The following is a 20358-nucleotide window of genomic DNA, read 5'->3' as shown; positions in this document are numbered from 1 at the left end:
TCTGAACACTGAATGTGCTCCTCAGTCATAAAGCTCCACTATCAAGAGGCCAATTAACAGTAGCAGTCACTTACTTCTTACTTCTGGCTGCATCCTTCAGGTTGTCTATTGAGGCTGGAGGTCAGTGGTGCTAGATAAAATATTTTGAACAGCGCATTCTTTTCAAATATGTGACAGTGTCAGCTTTTATTAAACAGTATTTAAGAGTAGCCCCAAAACATCATACGATTTTTAATTAATAAATTTAAAAATACTGTACTCCGCTGGTGTGCATTATTTCCCATTATGCAACTATTGTGATTGTAGTTAGTTGTTATATAACAGCGAAACAGATCCTTGTAATTTAATTGGTGGATTGTGTCATGTCACACTGATTATTTGTCCAATTGTATAAAGCAAGTGATAAGCATAGATGGTGCAACATGAGGCACACCCAGAACAACCAAAGTTGCAGTTCCTTGAGGTTGGCTCCAGAAAGGAGCAGGTTTCCATAGAAGCCCATGTTCAAATATCTAACTTTAGAGTAGAAATAAAAGGTTCCAACACCTTAAGGCAAGATAGTTTTAAGACTTTTTTTTTTATATACCAGCCGGAATTAAATTTAAGATCAATATCACAATAAGGTAGCTGTACAACAAAGTGCTGTTTAAAGGTTTGTGAGCACTGGTGTCAGTATCAGAGATGTAGATGTACTGGAGTCAAGTGTAGAACAGAGACGTTCCCAGCACCTGTTGGTGCATGGATTTTGCAGCCTTGTTTCTTATTTTGCATGTCGGATTCCACTGCCTTTATTCCCATTATGCAGAGTTTAAATGACTTGCGTCAAAGACATTCCCTGGTACTGGTTTAAGCCATGCTCCAAAATCTTGTTTTAAAAGACAAAACCCTTCTCATAGTCACATTATGTCAAGCTAGTTGAAAATGTACATGCTCTGCGCATCCCAGTAACAATAGAGATTTACTGGTTCTGCTATCTCAATTTGTGTAGCATTACAAGAGGCTTTCAGCAAAGTATAAAAAATAGATACTGCTGTTTCACATTTTTAATTGCAATGTCAGAAGAAATCATGAATATAATCATATTTCCTATGTCTTGGCATTTTTGAGATCCTTAAAAGACTGATTTAAGACATTTTAATACCAATTAAAAGTGTACAGCCTTTGTTTTTGTTTTTAATTTATTTTTAAGTCAAAAATTTTCCTTTAGCTGTATCAGCTATTGATGAATTTTATTTTTTATTTATCAGCCTTTAAGGAGGGAATTCACAATATGGCATTGCCAATATGATCAAAATTTGCATTGCCTGGAAAACATTAATAGATAGTTGCCCTGAAAAGAAAAAACTAAAATGAACACATGGCCTTAAACTTTCAGTGACAACCCATACAGTCTAGTTCACTCTGGGGCTTCCCCAGATTTGCGTGAGGGAAAACTAAAGATTCTGTACCAAAAGAATTCCACATTACCTGGTGGTATACTTGTTGGCAGTGGCTATTTCCACAAGCTACAGAAAACTGGTCCATGACATGTCACACTATAAATTACAGGTATTTTTTTTATGTATATCACTTAATTCTTGAAACATTCTTAATGTGGTCCTGGAGTAGCAATAAGAGGATCTGTGCTTACCCTGGCGTCTTGTTCCATCAGTAGAAGATAAGGAATATCTGTGCTCCACTATCCTGTCGGCTGGCTCCAACATGGATTGCCCATGAGTTTGGCATTCAGTACTGGATCTTTGAGCAGGACTCAAATCCCACGACAGGGATCCACAGAGTGTTTTCACTCATGTACTACAAAGCACAAATCAGCTCTCTTTAAATCAACCCTTTATTTCCTTTTTCTCTAAACACGACATAAGAAGTAAGATGAGGCACGTCTGTATTGAGTTCTCCTCACATTGGAAAGTGTAGCTTATCCACCAAGAAATTGTGGATTAATTAAAAGGTCCACTTCACTAAACAGGAGCATTTGCACTCCTTTAGCAATTCAACACCATTGTTCCAGGGGTGTGAATCCAAACTCTCCTGTTCAAAACCACTCACCTTGTGAGGACTCGGATTTGTCTGATGTTCTCCACACAAGGATCTACACAATTGTTGTTGGACAAAACAGAAGAAATGCCATCTTTCCTTGAACTGCTACTTCATTTGAAAATGACTGAAAGAATAAGACAGCTTAGGTTTTTCTTTAAAATTCACAGAACACCTTCACTTTAGCAGATTATAAATGCAGATTGAAGGTATCAAAGGCATGTGGTGGTTTCAAGATGTAGATTGTGAAAGTATTATACACAATTTTGTCCCATTCATCCTATAAGCACATCTTAGGATATGCAACAGTAAATGGTCGTTGTTACTTTTGTACGCAGGCCAGTCCACTATCCATAGCCTCTTCTTCTGCAGCTGTGCCTTTTTAATGTGTGCAGAATGTGGTTTTGCATTAGCTTGTTGAAAAATGCATACATGTCCCTGAGAAAGATGTCATCTTGATGGCACCATATGTTGCTCTAAAATGCTGCTATCACAGAAGTGTAAAGCCTTGGTCCGACTGAATAATAAAACCATGAATAATGAGCCACTTGTCAGAAATTTCAGTGGTTATTTGAACACTGCGCAATTAAAAAAACACTGCATGCAAGTGATTGCATCAGCGCACCGCATCACAGCGTAGCTCATCTGATCGATTAAAATGTAATGTTAAATCTGTCATAAACATACTTTTACAGCTGCTCATAACAAGGAATGAACATTCAACTGTTTTACTAAGCTACTACAATATAAACATTACAAATAAATACCTTTTAGACTGTTCCAAATACATTCTCCACCTCATGAAGCACATGAGAGAGAGAGAGAGAGAGAGAGAGAGAGAGAGAGAGAGAGAGAGAGAGAGAGAGAGAGAGAGAGAGAGAGAGAGAGAGAGAGAGAAAACGCTCCAGCTGAAATGGCCCTCTGTGATTCCGGAAGTGATAAGAGGTGTTTTCAACAGGTGATTTCTGAGAGAAAATGATTAATCTGCTACGAAATGGGGGGGGGGAGGTTTCGGCTCATTGGGGGCACAATCAAACCATTTCGTATGCCAGTTCGAATGCTGTCTGAGGAATTCGAATGCAGCTCGAATGCAGTTCGACTGCAGGTTGAATTGCACAAATGACCTTCGAATATCCATTCCTACAGCAGTAAGATGCAGTACGACTGATTTCACTACCACCGCAAATTAGTGTTCAAAGATATCTAAATAAAAATAAAAGTTCCTATGGAGTTAAATTTGTCTCATTAATACCTGCAAATGCACAGAGGGCGATCTACAAATATTCCGTGATTTGCAGAACTTCTGCTCATCAAAAGCCCATGTACACACACACACACACACACTCGCGCGCACGCACGCACGGCCTCCTGTAGACACAGTTAAAATGTAAAAATTGTTTTGATAAATAGAGGGGCTTTACTGAACATGTACAAACTGTGTGTAAGACAGTAGGATCTTAATAATTAATTAAATAACTGCAAATTATAAAGAACACATTGCTCATACCACCGAGGGTATTTTAGCATTGCATTAAGCCCCGGTCACACGGCACTAACGAAGAACACTGAAGCCAAAACAAAACAAGAAATCTGGACTTACAGTGACTTTCGGAGACATTGTTTAACCGTCGTCCAGCTTCGTTCCTGCAGCTGTCGCTTCATCAGAATTTTCTAACTGTTGAAAAATGTGAAAGAATCCCGACAACAACTTCAATTCGTCCGTATTCTGTTTTACTTTCTGTCTTCACGGTTCCTCGTTTGCATACTTGCCGTACCGCCAGCATTCCGTTTGACTGTTGTCCAACCTCCCAAGTCCAACGTCTTGCACGAATACTGACGATAACTGAAGAGATCAATAACTAAGATCCGACGAGCTGAATGTGACTCTTCCATGTGTGGGACAAAAAGCAACATTTTCACACAAAAACAAAAGCAGCAAAAACGTTTGATCAACTACTTTGAACTATTTCCGCATGTTCCAGCTGCCTGTGGCTGGAACGTGCGTGTGTGTTGTGAAGACAAACCTGCTGACAAGACAACCAGATCGCGCACCTGCACATGCTGTGGAGAGCGCACGTTGGCTGCAGAAATGCTCACAGGCTGGCACTCGGTCTGATACCTGCTGTCAAGTAGACAGGGACAGCATGCAGCATATGTGGTCAACCCAGTACCATAGCTGAACACCGGGCCCTCGCGGCCCAAACATCAGACCGGCCCACCGGGAATTGTCCCGGCCCTCCCATTTACCCACTCCATGCGTGCATGTAATTATCCATGATAGTAACAATAATAACGTGGGTTATGTCATGACATGAGAATTTGAACATACTACATGTACTTAAAATGATTGAACTGCTTCAATTAACTGGATAGGATGGGCTTTAAAACTACACCTTTGTTTAAATGTAGGGGAGGAACTGCACATACTGAAGCTGGAAACAAAGTTTTGCCATGGATGCGGACCATGACAGCATTACTGTCACTTGACCTCAGTGCAGCTTTTAACACTATTTATTGATCAATGCATATTGGATGACAAAAGTATTTTGGCATTTGTGGTTGCATAAAGTTTTCTGCAGTAAAATATGGAGTAGTGATTGATCAATTCATTGGTCAGCTGAATAAAGGCCATTTGGAGGCTGTGTGGCTGATAACTGCTGTCATGGAGCAGATAATCAAACCGCAGGCAGTCTTGTCAATGTGGCTGCTGTGGAATAATGTTCAATCACCCTTGTGTCAATTTCATTGTTTTACAGTTGTCAGTAGGTGCTGTGAAATGATCGGTTTGAATCATTTCACAGCAGGTGCTGCGAAATGATTCTTGAAGTGGTTAGTGCGCTTGGTTTCAGTGCGGAAGATTATTGGTTCAAACCCCACCCCTACCCATTTCTTCATGTAATGTGGAGCTGGCATCAGGAAGAGCATCCAGCATTAAACTTGTGCCAAATCAACATGCATATCCATCTGTGACGACCCAGAGTGAAAACATGGGAGCAACCGAAGGGACTAGGTGCTGTGAAATGATGAGAAATGGGCCAAATGTGATACACAACATTACCTGAGGAAAAAACAGGAATACTACAATCCCTAACTAAGCTCTATATATTTAACCAACTACAATTACATAGCATTATAAGTTTGTTTGTTTGTTTTTTACATTTTTGTTAGTCTGGGAGGTCTTGCAATGTTTTCTTAAGTGAATGTCCCTCCCCCCCTTAAATAGGAGTGTATCTACACAAAACAGTCTGGTATGTTTTCAGTCCAGTGGAAAGAACAAACAACATGAAAGTTATGGATTTAGCCAATGTACCTTTGGATAGTGAAGAGTCTTTCCATAGTGTTACAAAATATTTGTATGATATTACTGGGAGAAATTAAGCTGCATCATCACACACTGATGTCACAGCAGGTTTCTGTTTTAATACAAGTTTGTACAAAATGCTAAAAGTGCTATTGTATGAATCTGCCAAATCACTACAAAATTACCACAACTCCTATCCTCTGATTAATTGTAAAGATGAAATAAAATCTGCCTTTTAGGGTTTAGGAAAAAAAAAAGTGTTAGCACTTGGCCTGAGAAGGATAAACTGATTAACAGCAAAAAGTAAAAGAACCAGTTGAGTGACTGAGGTCAGTCTGCTGGGAGAAGGTTTTTAGTCCATCCATCCTCAGCCCAACCCGCAGCACTGTCCACGGGGCTGAGCCCAACCAGACAGCTTTGTTGGTCTAGCACACTTGGATGTCCTCCACATCTGGACTTATTACTTCGAGCCAGTTTGTCCAAGAAAAGTTTGCAAGTCTGAAAATTTGTCTGAGGTGTATTGTTTTGACGACGGAGTACATTTCCGCATTTACAAAATGCCACAAAAAACAACCACCAAACATTGAATAAAAGTACTTAATTTATTCATATTTGTGGTGAGTCTGGGTAAACTGTGGGACCCACTGATTGTTCAGCTAAGGCTAAGATAACGTTAGCCAATTAAACCAACTTTAATCACTATCAGCTCACTGACTTCTTTAAATTTGTAAACTGTTCAGTCTATTTTTACCCAATACTTCCATACCATTTTTCCTCCATTACTGCTCTGATTACAAGAGTCTGCTATGTGTCAGCCTGATCCTGTCAGGTCTCACAAGCTGTGCAGGATGGGTCCTGGTTAGTACTTGGGTGAAGACTTCTTCAGAAGACTAGGGGCGGTGTGTGTGTGTTTCTAAAGGTAATACTGGAGTTGCGCCTGGAAGGATATGTGGCACAAAACCTTCGCGAAATCCGAATGTGGGTCTGTGCTGGACTCAGTGTGGCAACCCTGAACAAACGGGAGCAGCCAAACAAATGACAGTAACTGCTTTGACAAAAAGAATAGGGCTATCTACACATGAATTTTGGTAGTTTCTGCTTCAGCCACCAAGGGATGGCCACATTTGAGTACGGACAACACATTGCACAGCAGCGGCGTTAAGATGTCCCAACAGCACCATGATCAATTCCCACAGCATTCAGGACCAGATTTGACCACAAACTTGATATTAAACGAATGTACCAGCTTCCAATGTGGACCGCCATTTGGACCAGGGTTCTAGCTAGGACGTTAGTGCTGAGTAAATTATGTGATTATGAAGTGTAACGAGCACAGCCAAGCTATAGGATTCCATACCTCAAAAACATTACTGGCAAGCCCTATTTTGAGTGGTTTTAGATGCACTGAAAGCGAGAATAAGACAAAAATGGTCATTTATGTTGTAATATTTGTATTATCAAAGTTCTTTTTTTCATGTTTCTGTCAAAGTCTAAGTTAATAAACGAAATTACAATTACTGCATAAGTGTTTGTACTTGATTATTGAGTATTTTATTCTATAAAACGTACCTGTATAAGGCTGTAGACTTATTAGACAAGTCTGACTTTATCGCCTCTTTCTTTTGTGCCATAATTTGACAGCTTCGGTGTATGGAATTTGGGATCAAAGTGAGATGCACGCTCCTGTTTCTTTTTCGTCTTTGCTGCTGCATCAATATGGGAAAATGATGCCACACTGGATGATTGCGATGAACACGGCTGAATCCCTGGCTTAACATCCCCACACGTCTCCTCATTCTTCTCCTCTCTTCTATTGTTTTGCATTTCTCCCACCAAAGTAGTCCTCAAGCTTCCATTGTGCCACGATAAAGAACCCACCGCAGAATTTAAAATCCAAATAAACCAAGTCCTCCGCTATCGCTCCTGTGCATAAGCGAACATAGACAATAATTGCTAAAATGTACTTTCTCATAGTTTAACCTTTCACAAAATTATTTTATGAGCTTAATGTGAATTGATATTTTGTGATGAACATGTCACTGCGGCGAAGGCTACGCTATCCCATAATACATGGGATGATACATTTTTTGGAAAATCCGTGCCAGGTGGCATAGCCAATTTGAACCCTAGAGCAGGGCAGAAATTTGCAGTACCGGTGTCGCAGACCGAACGGTTCCCCCTAAAATCTGCCTCCACTGCGCATGCATCATTTCCGACCACAGCAGCATGTCTGAGATGGACTGTCTTCACCCAAAGTGAGCAAATGGATTAATGAGATTATTATTCATCAGATGAAAAGGAAAAACCTCTTAAATCATTCCAAAGTCAATTTTAAGCAGAAATGAGGCCGTTTTAAGCAGAAACGAGGCAATATTCTGTGACGCTTTGAAATGACGGACGCCCTGTCAACGCAACAGTTAACAACCCGTGTAGCCGCGTCGCTCTGATCACTTTCTCTGTCTTCTATGATGAAATCATGCTGAATTTATGTGGAAATGGTTGTTGTTCAAAAGCTTCAGATATCTGTCACTGAGACAGATGATGACTGGAGAAACGAGGTGATAATCCGTGAACCGCGGCTGATGACGCATGCGCAGTGAAGGCAGGGCAGGCGGTGCTGCCTACCGTGGCTAGAAACATGATTTGGACATTACTCCTACTTTACCCATGCCCATTTCACTTCTTCAGATGCTGTGTAATGTAGCCCAACAGTTGCTTACATACCTTCAAACAGCAATGTTTTATTAACACCAAAGGTTATATGCCATCAGTGACAGTGTAGACAGCCCTATTGTCTCAATTTTTAAACAACTTTCAGACTTATTTTTAAATCAATTTTTATTTGACTCATCAGCAGGTAAACAGCACAGCATTGTTTTGTCTGGTTGAATCTTTAGTATCTTTATAGTTTAATGTTCCTCTGATTTTTTTTCCCCCTTTTCCTTCTCTCATTTTACTACGAGGAGGATCGTTTTGAGACTTGATCCTGGAAGACCTTCTCCATCTAAAGTGGCTCTTAAATCACTTCCTGACAAATATCAGGAAAATTGTTGGGAATGCCTTCAGAATTCTTGCTGTGCAGAAAAAGATGTACCAGCTGGCAACTGGAGTGAACCCTGAAAATAGTGATGTACTTCACAACTTCCAGAGGTAGAACTGCACACCAGAATCTGATGTCCCACTGAAAGCAGAGAGGATGAAGATCTTCAATATGCGAGAGAAGTGTACTGCAACAACTCCACCCAAGACATGGCCGTGTATGTTAGACCGTCCTCTGGTTAAACATCCTGAGTAAAGCTCACCTGCTGCTCCAAATAAAACAAGAACTCTTAAGAGCCACTTTTATTATCTGAAAGTGCTCCCTTTATGAACTACGTGTATATATATATATATATATATTTAAAAAAATGAGGTAAAAAAAAATAAAATCGAATGCATATTCGTAAGGATTTTCTTTCTAAAACTGGTGTGTAAAAACAGTATGAGCTCTCTGGCATTTCTGTTCCTCAGCTCAGGAGCCTGTCTTCCATGTTTTGGGCTGAATGTCTCATTTCTATTGGCCATACGAATGGACGTCATAGTGTACTAATGCCGAGCAGAGGGGGGCACACCCAGGTTAGCACTGTGCAGCAACGGCATTTGCCACGTTGCTTGGCGCCATTTTCAATGGGCATCAGAACGATGCATGCGTCTTTGCTCTGCACATCTGGTGTGAAATAGTCTGAAGCCTTTCTCACCACTGCTAAGGACATTTCTCTGTCCTCCACCTTCCTCGGTTCCCAGAAAGAGGATATTCAATGGAGTTGGGCCCATTTATGAGGTAAAGAAAAGAAACAGTTAAGAAACTGCTCACTGCATTCCAACTTAAGAGTTCTAAACTGACAACTAGGTAACTGAAAAAGACTTACTACTGGTGATGTGTGCACTGCTGTAACTTTTTTAAAATTATGTATACAAACTGCCATTCTCAAATTAGCAATTCAAAGGCTTGTGTGACTGCAGTGGAAACACTGGGGTGTTAGGCAAATTCCAACTTCTAAATACAGAAAAGACTAAGATAGTCTCATTGGCCCCTACCCAACAAAGTATGAGTAATTACATTTCACTGTGCAATTTTCCAAAGTGGAAAAGGAAAAAAAAACAATGTGACTTTCACCCCAGTTTTGTCCTTCCAACAGCAGACTAGAGAAATAATCAAGAATGCATTTTCCCACTTTGATAATATTGCAAGAATTCAACCATTTCTGTCAATGGCTGATGCACAAACATTCACTTATTATTATCGAGACGCCCTAATAACTGCAATGTTTTATTCTCTTGCTTCCACAATGATTGAAAAGATTCAAAGTAAAAAAAAAAAAAAAAAGCTGCTGTTCAAGTTCTAACCAGCACTGGGAAATAGATAGACTTCACTAGACCAATGGTAACCTCTCTTTACCGACATCCTATACACAAGGTCAGACTTTCAAGCACATGGTCAACACTCACGTTCCTGGACAGCACCATTCAGCTCAACAAAATGTAGCAAAACATGATACCAACCAAATCACAAGAGTGGATACTGCAAACAATTTCGCTACATTTTATTCGACTGAACACAGCCCTTGTGTGCTTTCTGTCAACACAGTTTCAGGCATGAGAATGTGACATCCTGAAAGTCAGACAGGTGTTTTGGGGCCCACTGTAGGAGGTCCTTGGTTTTTTGGCAAATTTAGACCCGTTTTAAGCCTTATTTTTGCAGCCAAGCAGACACTTGAAAAAAGTCAAGAATACTTCATTTAGCTAGTGCTAAAAATTTAGACTTCAGAAAAACGCTTGAAAAATCTCATGCCTGCAGTTTTCAAATGCCAGAGGAGCCATTTGTGCTGGCAGCTCTTCACTGAGTGAGCAGACCTTAAGCAGAAACAAGTAAGGAAGAAAACACACAGGACAATGCACTCTCAGAGCAGATTTGGTGACCATTACTTAAAAAGTTTAAAAGTTTTAACTCATGAATAGACATTCACTCGGTCATCTTAAAATTCTCATAAAACCTTATGTACCTACCTGGTGTTCTCAAAATGTAGGCCGTTGAATTTCAATGGTGAAAAGGATGCCGACTGTCTCTGAATAACATGACGGCCAAAATAAAAGACTCAATTCTTTAAATTCACACTTAAGACACCTGTTCTCTTTTAAGTTATAATTAGTGTCGTGTTATTCCCTACTCAGAACTTGATCTTCATCTCCAGGAAAAGAACAACTATCCTTTCCTTGTCAAGGTCCTGTTCACCAGATAACAGCTTGGGTTATTCTCTGTCAAGTTCCCTTGTTTTAAAAACTATGGTGCATCAGTTAAGAATTCCCAGTGCTTCACTTTTCCACATGTTATGTTAAAGCCTCATTCCAAAATGGAATAAATTCATTTTCCCCCCTTAAAATTCACAACAATCAACTGAATTTACACCAGCTGGACTCCAATTAAGCTATAGAAACAGTGAGGATCAGTGGAAACAGGATGCACCTGAACTTTTGAACTTTATGGCAAAGGCTGTGAATATTTATATACATGTGATTTAAGTTTTTTTTTTATTTTTAAAAAATTAGCAAAAAAAACAACAAAAAACTTCACATTGTCATTATGGGGTATTGTGTGTAGAATTTTGGGGAAAAATTAATTTAATCCATTTTGGAATAAGGCTGTAACAAAACAAAATGAACAAAATGTGGAAAAAAGTGAAGCACTGTGAGTACTTTCCAGATACACTGCATTTTATGGTTGATTGCTGTTACTGATATTATGTTTCCATGTCAGCGCAGTAACAGCATCTGTCCACTGATTTTTGATGCCCAGCTGTTTGCATTTTTGGCACAATAATCGGATACCAATCACAGCTGCTCTGATGCTCTGTGTGCATCGCGGTAAAAATAGCATTGCACGTGATGAGCAATTGTGAAATTTTTAAACGTTAAAAAAAAAGTGACGGGATGCATCGTGATCTAAAACTGTCAACACTGAATGTATCCTGGACAAAGGCGTTACAGTAGGTGATTGAACACCCGGGTAAAATATGTAGTCATGGGGACCTACCGTTCTCTAAGCAGATGCCTCATTCTGATTCTCCTCTGCAACAAAAATCCCATGAAAATCATGTTGTGCTCTTCAACAGAAAACATTATTGAGATGTAAATATAACTTTAGGTTTGTGGAAAAGAGTCGGAATTATTCCCTTGCGCACAAACACTCATATCATAGGCCTTGTCAATATGTAACCTGAATGGTTTTGCCCCAATTTGACCACAGACTCGGTTCCTGGGATGGGAGGCAGACGCTGTAACCACGATGCTAAAACCCATGAGCTTTAACATCCGTCACTGGAGTGTCTTTTGGCTTTGGGGAGTGAGGTTTATTTAACTTCTTTAGCACAGCACCACCTGCTGGCCTTCGTTACACATACTCTGGTGTATTCAGCAATAACTGGCAATACTCTTCAATCATTGGTAACAGTCATTTGTAAGCAGTCGTATAATAGTTTAATGCAAATTTTGCCTGCTGTTTGAAGAAATCTGGCCAACCTCCTCAATTCTGGAATTGGTACACAAAATGGGGCCAACAACTGGCAATGAGAGACTATAGTAATTTCTATCATGCATATAAGATTATTACTAACAAGCAGCCAACAGGTACACTCAGCAGACAGGTGTACGGTGTATTAAATAAGCAGAACAAGGTTGATTTTCCTATTTACCAGAAATACTCACTTGTTTCTTACACAACAGAAAAAAGACATTCCCCTGAAACATTTTAAAATTGTACGTATTACACAAGCAGAGCTGGATGTCATAAGTCCAGAAGATGAACCAAATTCTCCAGTGTGTATGTACTGAGTGATTAAATATGCCCAATTTTGCTTGAAATGCTTTACCTGCACAGTATATATTCTTCATTCTGGCCTTATGATTTTTTGGAATTTAGGCTTTGTCCACACGGAAAAGAATACAATCTTTTTCCTTTTCAAAAAACTGTTTCATAAACACAGCACTGTTTCAATATTTAAGCACACAAAATAGCTGAAAATAATTTAAAATTTTGTAGTATATATGCCAGGCCTGTATGTACAATCGTTAACGTTTGCGCTAAAAACTGGAGAAGACGATGTGTTGCAGGCGCATAAACCTTTTGTGCTGTATACAACCCCAATTCCAATGAAGTTGGGACGCTGTGTAAAATGTAAACAAAAACAGAATACAATGATTTGCAAATCCTCTTCAACCAATATTCAATTGAATACACCACAAAGAAAAGATATTTAGTGTTCAAATTGACAAACTTTATTGTTTTTGTGCAAATATTTGCTCATTTTGAAATGGATGCCTGCAACATGTTTCAAAAAAGCTGGGACAGTGGTATGTTTACCATTGTGTTACATTACTTTTCCTTCCAACAACACTCAGTAAGCGTTTGGGAACTGAGGACACGAATTGTTGAAGCTTTGTAGGTGGAATTCTTTCCCATTCTTACTTGACATACGACTTAAATGTTCAACAGTCCGGGGTCTCCGTTGTTGTATTTTGCGCTTCATAATGCGCCACACATTTTCAATGGGCGACAGGTCTGGACTGCAAGCAGGCCAGTCTAGTACCCACACTCTTTTATGACAAACCCACGCTGTTGTAACACATGCAGAATGTGGCTTGGCATTGTCTTTCTGAAATAAACAGGGACGTCCCTGAAAAAGACGCTGCTTGGATGGCAGCATGTGTTGCTCCAAAACCTGGATGTACCTTTCAGCATTGATGGTACCATCACAGATGTGTAAGTTGCCCATGCCATGGGCACTAACACACCCCCATACCATCACAGACGCTGTCTTTTGAACTTTGTGATGGTAACAATCTGGATGGTCTTTTTCCTCTTTTGTCCAGAGGACACGACCTCCATGATTTCCAAAAACAATTTGAAATGTGGACTAAAATACCACAGCACACTTTTTCAACTTTGTGTCTGTCCATTTCAAATGAGCACGGACCCAGAGAAGCTGGCGGTGTTTCTGGATGTTATTGATGTATGGCTTTTGCCTTGAATGGTAGAGTTTTAACTTGCACTTGAAGATGTAGCAATGAACTGTGTTAATTGACAATGGTTTTCTGAAGTGTGCCTGAGCCTACGCGGTAAAATCCTTTGGACAATGATGTCAGTTTTTAATGCAGTGCCACCTGAGGGATCAAAGGTCACGGGCATTCAATGTTGGTTTTTGGCCTTGCCGCTTACGTGAAGAAATTTCCCCAGATTCTCTGAATCTTCTGATTATATTATGGACTGTAGATGTTGGAATCCCTAAATTCCTTGCAATTGAACATTGAGAAACATTGTTCTTAAACTGCTGGACTATTTGTTCACGCAGTTGTTCACAAAGTGGTGATCCTCGCCTCATCTTTGCTTGTGAACGGCTGAGGCTTTTGGGGATGCCGCTTTTACACCCAATCATGACACTCACCTGTTTCCAATTAAGTGTTATTTGACCATTCATCAACTTCCCAGTCTTTTGTTGCCCCATCCAAACTTATTTGAAACGTGTTGCAGGCATCCATTTCAAAATGAGCAAATATTTGCACAAAAACAAAAAAGTCTATCAGTTTGAAGATTAACCCCCAATCTCAATTCTCTTTTGTACCCCTTCCCCTTGGCCCTACCCCTACCCCTACCCTTTAAAACAAGGGGTAAGGTGAAGGGGTATGCCTCTAGCCCTATGAATTGAGACACCCCTCCACCTTAGGAGGAAAAAAAAAACCTGCCCATGTCAAACTGCTGTCTTCACTGTTTGTTAACATGGCAACCGAAATGCAACTTGTTGCAGAAGCCTGTTTGCTCTTTTTGTTTTCTTGCCTTTCTGTGTAAATGCAAAGAAATAGAAGTCACAGATTTCTTCAACGCATCGCAATCATGTCATGTTAATTAATGTAATTAATTTGTAATTTCTAATAATAATAATAGTATTAATAATTAATTAGCAATTAATGCTAAGAATACTACTAATAATTAATAATAGTAATAGTTTGATTATTCATTAATTGATTGATTAGTAATTAAAATAAATAAACACTTGAAATATATCAGTCTGTGTGCAATGAATGTATACAAGTTTCACTTTTTGAATGGAATTACTGAAATAAGTCAACTTTTTCATGATATTCTAATTATATGACCAGCACCTGTATGTATGTTTTGGGCTGCATCTAGTTCTGTTAACCTTATATTTCTTTTTCAAATTCTCACATTTTTTGCATCCAGCCCTAATTCCTTTAGAAATTTCCTTGACAAATAATAGCAGGACATCAAGTTATGTGTTACACATATACATGTGTGTGTATATATTTTCCAACTTATTCCCATTGATGAAACTCATTGTCTGCGTGAAAGCTTATTAGGAGACGAGTGTGCTCAGGGCTCCGTGTTTGTTTATAAAATACACACACGTTACAGACCTTGAAATCCAACAGCAGGGATTGATATCATCCAAAGATTTATGAACATACAAATTAACGTGCTTATCCTTTATCATGATTTTCTCCGTTGTGAGATATAAAAGTGTCTTATGGTAGCGTTCGTGTGTATATGCATTATAACGCCTCAGCGCACGAGCAAAGTAATGATATTCTTCAGAATGACAATATACACAACATGTATCCAGCAGCATGCACGTTGCTGTCAGACAACTGCCTGTAAAGTTTTTTGGCAAGTTATAACTTTCTAAACAGCGTAATTTGTAATGAAAGCCGCTTCATTTGTGCGGCTGTTTCAGCGCCATGTTTGTTTTTTCGGAGACAGTGGTAAGCTCCTCCTACCCCTCCAAACGAAGTGTGCATCCAGATTCACTACGTTCGGAGGGGTTTGTAGCCCTCCACCTCGCTCCAAAAAGAGAATTGAGACACCCCTCTGTCTCTCATGCACGCACAAAATGGAGGGGAAAGCGTAAGGGGAAGGGCCGAAGGGTAGAATTAAGATTCAGCCTAAATATCTTGTCTTTGTGGTGTATTCAACTGAATATAGATTGAAGAGGATTTGCAAATCATTGTATTCTGTTTTTATTTACATTTTACACAACATCCCAACTTCACTGGAATTGGGGTTGTACATACCCACCAACTTCCAATGTAGCAGCAGAAGCGAGAACTTTACAGTGGCACACTGAGTAAATATAAAGACTTTTAATTTGACCTTTTGCATCCTTCAAGCCGGATTCATCATCACAGCCTGTGGAAAACCACTATGCAAAAAAGACGCCATTGCACTGAAAGACGTCGAGAAACGCTGTTTAATTCCTTATCGTGGAAACTGGTTGTGAATAAACGCAGGGTGGAAGTATTTTTAAAAGAAGTCCCTCTGTGCTTATTTTTCCTCTTGATGTTTGCCGTTGATGCTCACGGACTGGAGCACAACAGACGAGCAGTCTACTCCGTGTGTGTCAGTCGGAGCTAGAGGATGCTTCCACTTGCGCCGCCACCACATAGAAGAAAAAAATAACTTATTTGAAAGCTGAAAGTTTTTTCTGCAACTATTTTATTTGTGTCACAACTGTCCCTTTATTCACATCAGCGTTCCCCACAGCCATTTTTCACCTCTTCAGCATTCTGGTGGTGAAAAAATAAATCCCATTAAGGATCCACGGACACAAAAAGTATGTGTACAACATTAACAACAACATCGTGGATTATGAGTGGCAGACGCAGGTAACCTCAGTCAGAAAATTCATTATAACATTTATTTCTTGTTACGTGAGTTATTGTGGTCGGTTGAGGTTAGAGAGGTGGGACTATGGCACCATATCACAAAAGTTGTGCACTGGTTGAACACATGAAAATGCAGAGGGGCCATTTTGAAATTTATCCACTCTGGAGCCAGTTGTCAAAAAGCAGTGTTCTTGACCTCCAAAAATGCAGGTTCTATGTGGATGAAAACCTGATACAAATGTTTCGTGGATGTCACCAAGTGCTGCAACTTCCTGTGCTGACACCAACACAGCACATACCAATTTGTAATTTAATGCCCTTTTTTTCCATTTCCATTACTCCATGTGCGGGGGAACATGGCCCCATTAAAAGTACAGTAGTGTTCAGAATAATAGTAGTGCTATGTGACTAAAAAGATTAATCCAGGTTTTGAGTATATTTCTTATTGTTACATGGGAAACAAGGTACTAGTAGATTCTCACAAATCCAACAAGACCAAGCATTCATGATATGCATACTCTTAAGGCTATGAAATTGGGCTATTAGTAAAAAAAAAAAAAAAAAAAAGTAGAAAAGGGGGTGTTCACAATAATAGTAGTGTGGCATTCAGTCAGTGAGCTTGTCAATTTTGTGGAACAAACAGGTGTGAATCAGGTGCCCCCTATGTAAGGATGAAACCAGCACCTGTTGAACATGCTTTTCTCTTTGAAAGCCTGAGGAAAATGGGATGTTCAAGACATTGTTCAGAAGAACAGGGTAGTTTGATTAAAAAGTTGATTGGAGAGGGGAAAACTTATATGCAGGTGCAAAAAATTATAGGGTGTTCATCTACAATGATCTCTAATGCTTTAAAATGAACAAAAAAACAAACGCGTGGAAGAAAAAGACAGTCTGGAGTTACCTGTAAGTGCTGTGACAGTTAGAAGACGCCTGTGTGAAGCTAATTTATTTGCAAGAATCATCCGCAAAGTCCCTCTGTTAAATAAAAGACGTGCAAAAGAGGTTACAATTTGCCAAAGAACACATCAACTGGCCTAAAGAGAAATGGAGGAATATTTTGTGGACTGATGAGAGTAAAATTGTTCTTTTTGGGTCCAAGGGTGCAGACAGTTTGTGAGATGACCACCAAACTCTGAATTCAAGCCACAGTTCACAGCGAAGACAGTGAAGCATGGTGGTGCAAGCATCATGATATGGGCATGTTTCTCCTACTATGGTGTTGGGCCTATATATCGCATACCAGGTATCATGGATCAGTTTGGATATGTCAAAATACGAGGTCTGTTAGAAAAGTATCCAACCTTTTTATTTTTTGCAAAAACCATATGGATTTGAATCACGTTTGATTGCATCAGCCAAGCTTGAACCTTCGTGCGCATGCGTGAGTTTTGTCACGCCTGTCGGTTGCGTCATTCGCCTGTGAGCGCGCCTTGTGGGAGGAGTGGTCCAGCCCCCTCGGCGGATTTTCATTGTCAGGAAAATGGCTGGTTTAAAGGCGGCGCACAATGGCGGAGGGCGCACCGCGCTCCGAGCGGTGATCGACAGGCTGAAACGACCAGCTAATTTCCAAACTGAATGCTGTGTTGATCCGGGATGTCGTCTGACTACCGGAGAAACGGCAAGAGAGGTGGACATAGCACTTTTTCGGCACATTACACTGTTACAGGAGATTTTGTAATGAAAGACGTGCGGCGGAATTCGCGCATCAGGACGGAGCCGCGTAATGGCGCAGAACAAAAAGCACCTCCGTGTTGGAAGTCTCACGGGACATGCCCAGCTCTTCCACCATTCGGAAGATTCAGACGGCTTTGGGTGGCTTTTCAGTCGAGTGAGTATCCGAGAAATTATCGAAGATCTGGGCATGTTACAACATGTCCTGTGAGACCAACACAGAGGTGCTTTCGTTCCGAGCCATTAGTAGCTCCGTGGCGAATTCCTCCGCTCCTGTTTTCATGACAAAATCTCCTTTAACAGTGGAATGTGCCGGAAAAGTGCTATGTCCACCTTTTCTGCCATTTCTCTGGTAGTCAGACGACATCCCGGATCAACACAGCATTCAGTTTGGAAATGATCTGGTCGTTTCAGCCTGTCGATCACCGCTCGGAGCGCGGTGCGCCCTCCGCCATTGTGCGCCGCCTTTAAACCAGCTGTAACACTCCTTAATCTGTGTGATGGCCATAAAATCGTCCATGAAAGCCATCTGAATTTTCCAAAAGGTGTCCACCTGGCTGTCTCTCTCAGTTTCTGGAAAAATTTGATGCAGCGCTGCTCCAGCCGTTCAGACATTTTCCTCACAATGAAAATCCGACGAGGGGGAAGGACCAGTGCTCACTCAAAGCCTGCTCACAGGCGAATGACGCAACCGACAGGTGTGAAAAAACTCATGCATGCGCACGAAGGTTCAAGCTTGGCTGATGCAATCACACGTGATTCAAATCCATATGGTTTTTGCAAAAAATAAAAAGGTCGGATACTTTTCTAACAGACCTCGTACTTGAAGAGGTCATGTTGCCTTGAAATGGGTGTTTCAACAAGACAGTGACACCCAAGCACACTAGTAAATGAGCAAAATATTGGTTCCAAACCAACAAAATTAATGCCTTGCAGATGTGAAGAAATCATGAAAAACTGGTTATACAACTAAATACTAGTTTAGTGATTCACAGGATTGCTAAAAAAGCAGTTTGAACTTAATAGTTTTGAGTTTGTAGCATCAATAGCAGATGCTACTATTATTGTGAACACCCCCTTTTCTACTTTTTTTTTTTTTTTTTTTTTACTAATAGCCCAATTTCATAGCCTTAAGAGTGTGCATATCATGAATGCTTGGTCTTGTTGGATTTGTGAGAATCTACAGGTACCTTGTTTCACATATAACGTTAAGAATTATACTCAAAACCTGGATTAATCTTTTTAGTCACATAGCACTACTATTATTCTGAACACTACTGTATAAGTAGTTTTCAGCACCATGCTAACATTTATGTCAAAATAAAAGCGATGCCCTGGGGTCAAAAAGTACATTTTAGCACTGCATCGTGTCTGAGAAATGTTCCACAAGAAGTGGATCGAGGGCAGAGGGTGGAGATGATCTGTTCCAACAAGAAACAGACTTCTGAGCAAATGTCAACCAACAGGCTACAATTAGTGCAGCAAGGTGGAGGCAGGCCTTTTGATTTTTTTTTTTTGCCATGAACTAAGAGCTGAAACAGGATTTTCCATGGATGATCTGAACATTGTTGTCACAGTTGTCTTGGAGGATGCTGTACAGGGCACAGTGTTGAGGACTATGAAGGACATGTGAAAAATGAGTCTCCATGAACCAAAAAGCCAGAGGTTTGTTGAATGTGTATTTCAGTGATGCAAAATAATGTAGCTTTCCTCAGAACAATTTCATGAAATTTACCGATGTACTTATCTATCAACGGCCACTGAAAACTGTCGTGATTAGATTCATGTGTACTAAAAACAAACAAAAACACACTCACCTTATTCCTGCTCAGTCACACGCTCAGTGGCATTAAGGAACCTGTAAGGTGGTGTCAGGCTCTGCCAAAATCTCCGGTAGAAGCAGTGATGCGAATCCATTCTCAAAATTCAATAGAAGATGGTCACTCTGAAGGTGATTAGCACTAACACGCAACAGTGTATTCCGCCTTTCCCGGTGACTCCATTTATTCAGCCACTGCTGGAGCAAATGAAACTTTGTTGGCAGCTTTGGGAAGTGCGTAATGGCCAGAGTGTGTCACAATATTTTGTGATAAAATATGGCACACCTGCGAATTAGTCTGGTCAACCAATGGTCAGTATTGTTCTCATATGCTATGGTGAAGAGTGTGTCAGGATATTTGTCAATTCGAGTTATACTACCACACCAACTGCACAGATACGGTTACATACATAAAATCTAGCTGTATTCAAAGTGAAATTACAGATTAAAAAAACAAACAAACAACATATATATGAGTTACTTTTTGATAACATGTTAATGTGAATGGGCTTCACCAGTGATGTATCCCTTTAACTTAAAATCACACAAACATTTGTTTCAATTGAATGAAAGTGTACTGCTGAATGAGTACTGTAAACAGGTTACTTGAGAACAAAAATCTGGATAATGAGTCCGCTCACTTTCCTAAGTTTGGACACTGCTGTGAACAACATTGCAATGATCCCCCCCCCCCCCCGGAAAAAAAACAAAAAAAACAAAGAATTTGGAGAAACTATATATATATATATATATATATATATATATATATATATATATATATATATATATATACACATACACACACACACACACACACACACAC

General features: G+C 40.0%; 1 protein-coding gene across 1 annotated transcript in view; it reads right to left on the bottom strand.

Moving 5' to 3' along the window:
- LOC117508623 (SR-related and CTD-associated factor 4-like) overlaps positions 1–20358 on the bottom strand; it is a 97706-nt gene that overhangs the window by 31596 nt on the left and 45752 nt on the right. The gene's annotated exons all lie outside the window — the stretch shown is intronic.

This window comes from Thalassophryne amazonica, chromosome 4 (assembly GCF_902500255.1).
Source record: "Thalassophryne amazonica chromosome 4, fThaAma1.1, whole genome shotgun sequence".
In the NCBI taxonomy this organism is placed as follows: domain Eukaryota; kingdom Metazoa; phylum Chordata; class Actinopteri; order Batrachoidiformes; family Batrachoididae; genus Thalassophryne; species Thalassophryne amazonica.
Note: the sequence above shows the minus strand (reverse complement) of the source record. Positions and strands in the feature narration are given on the sequence as shown.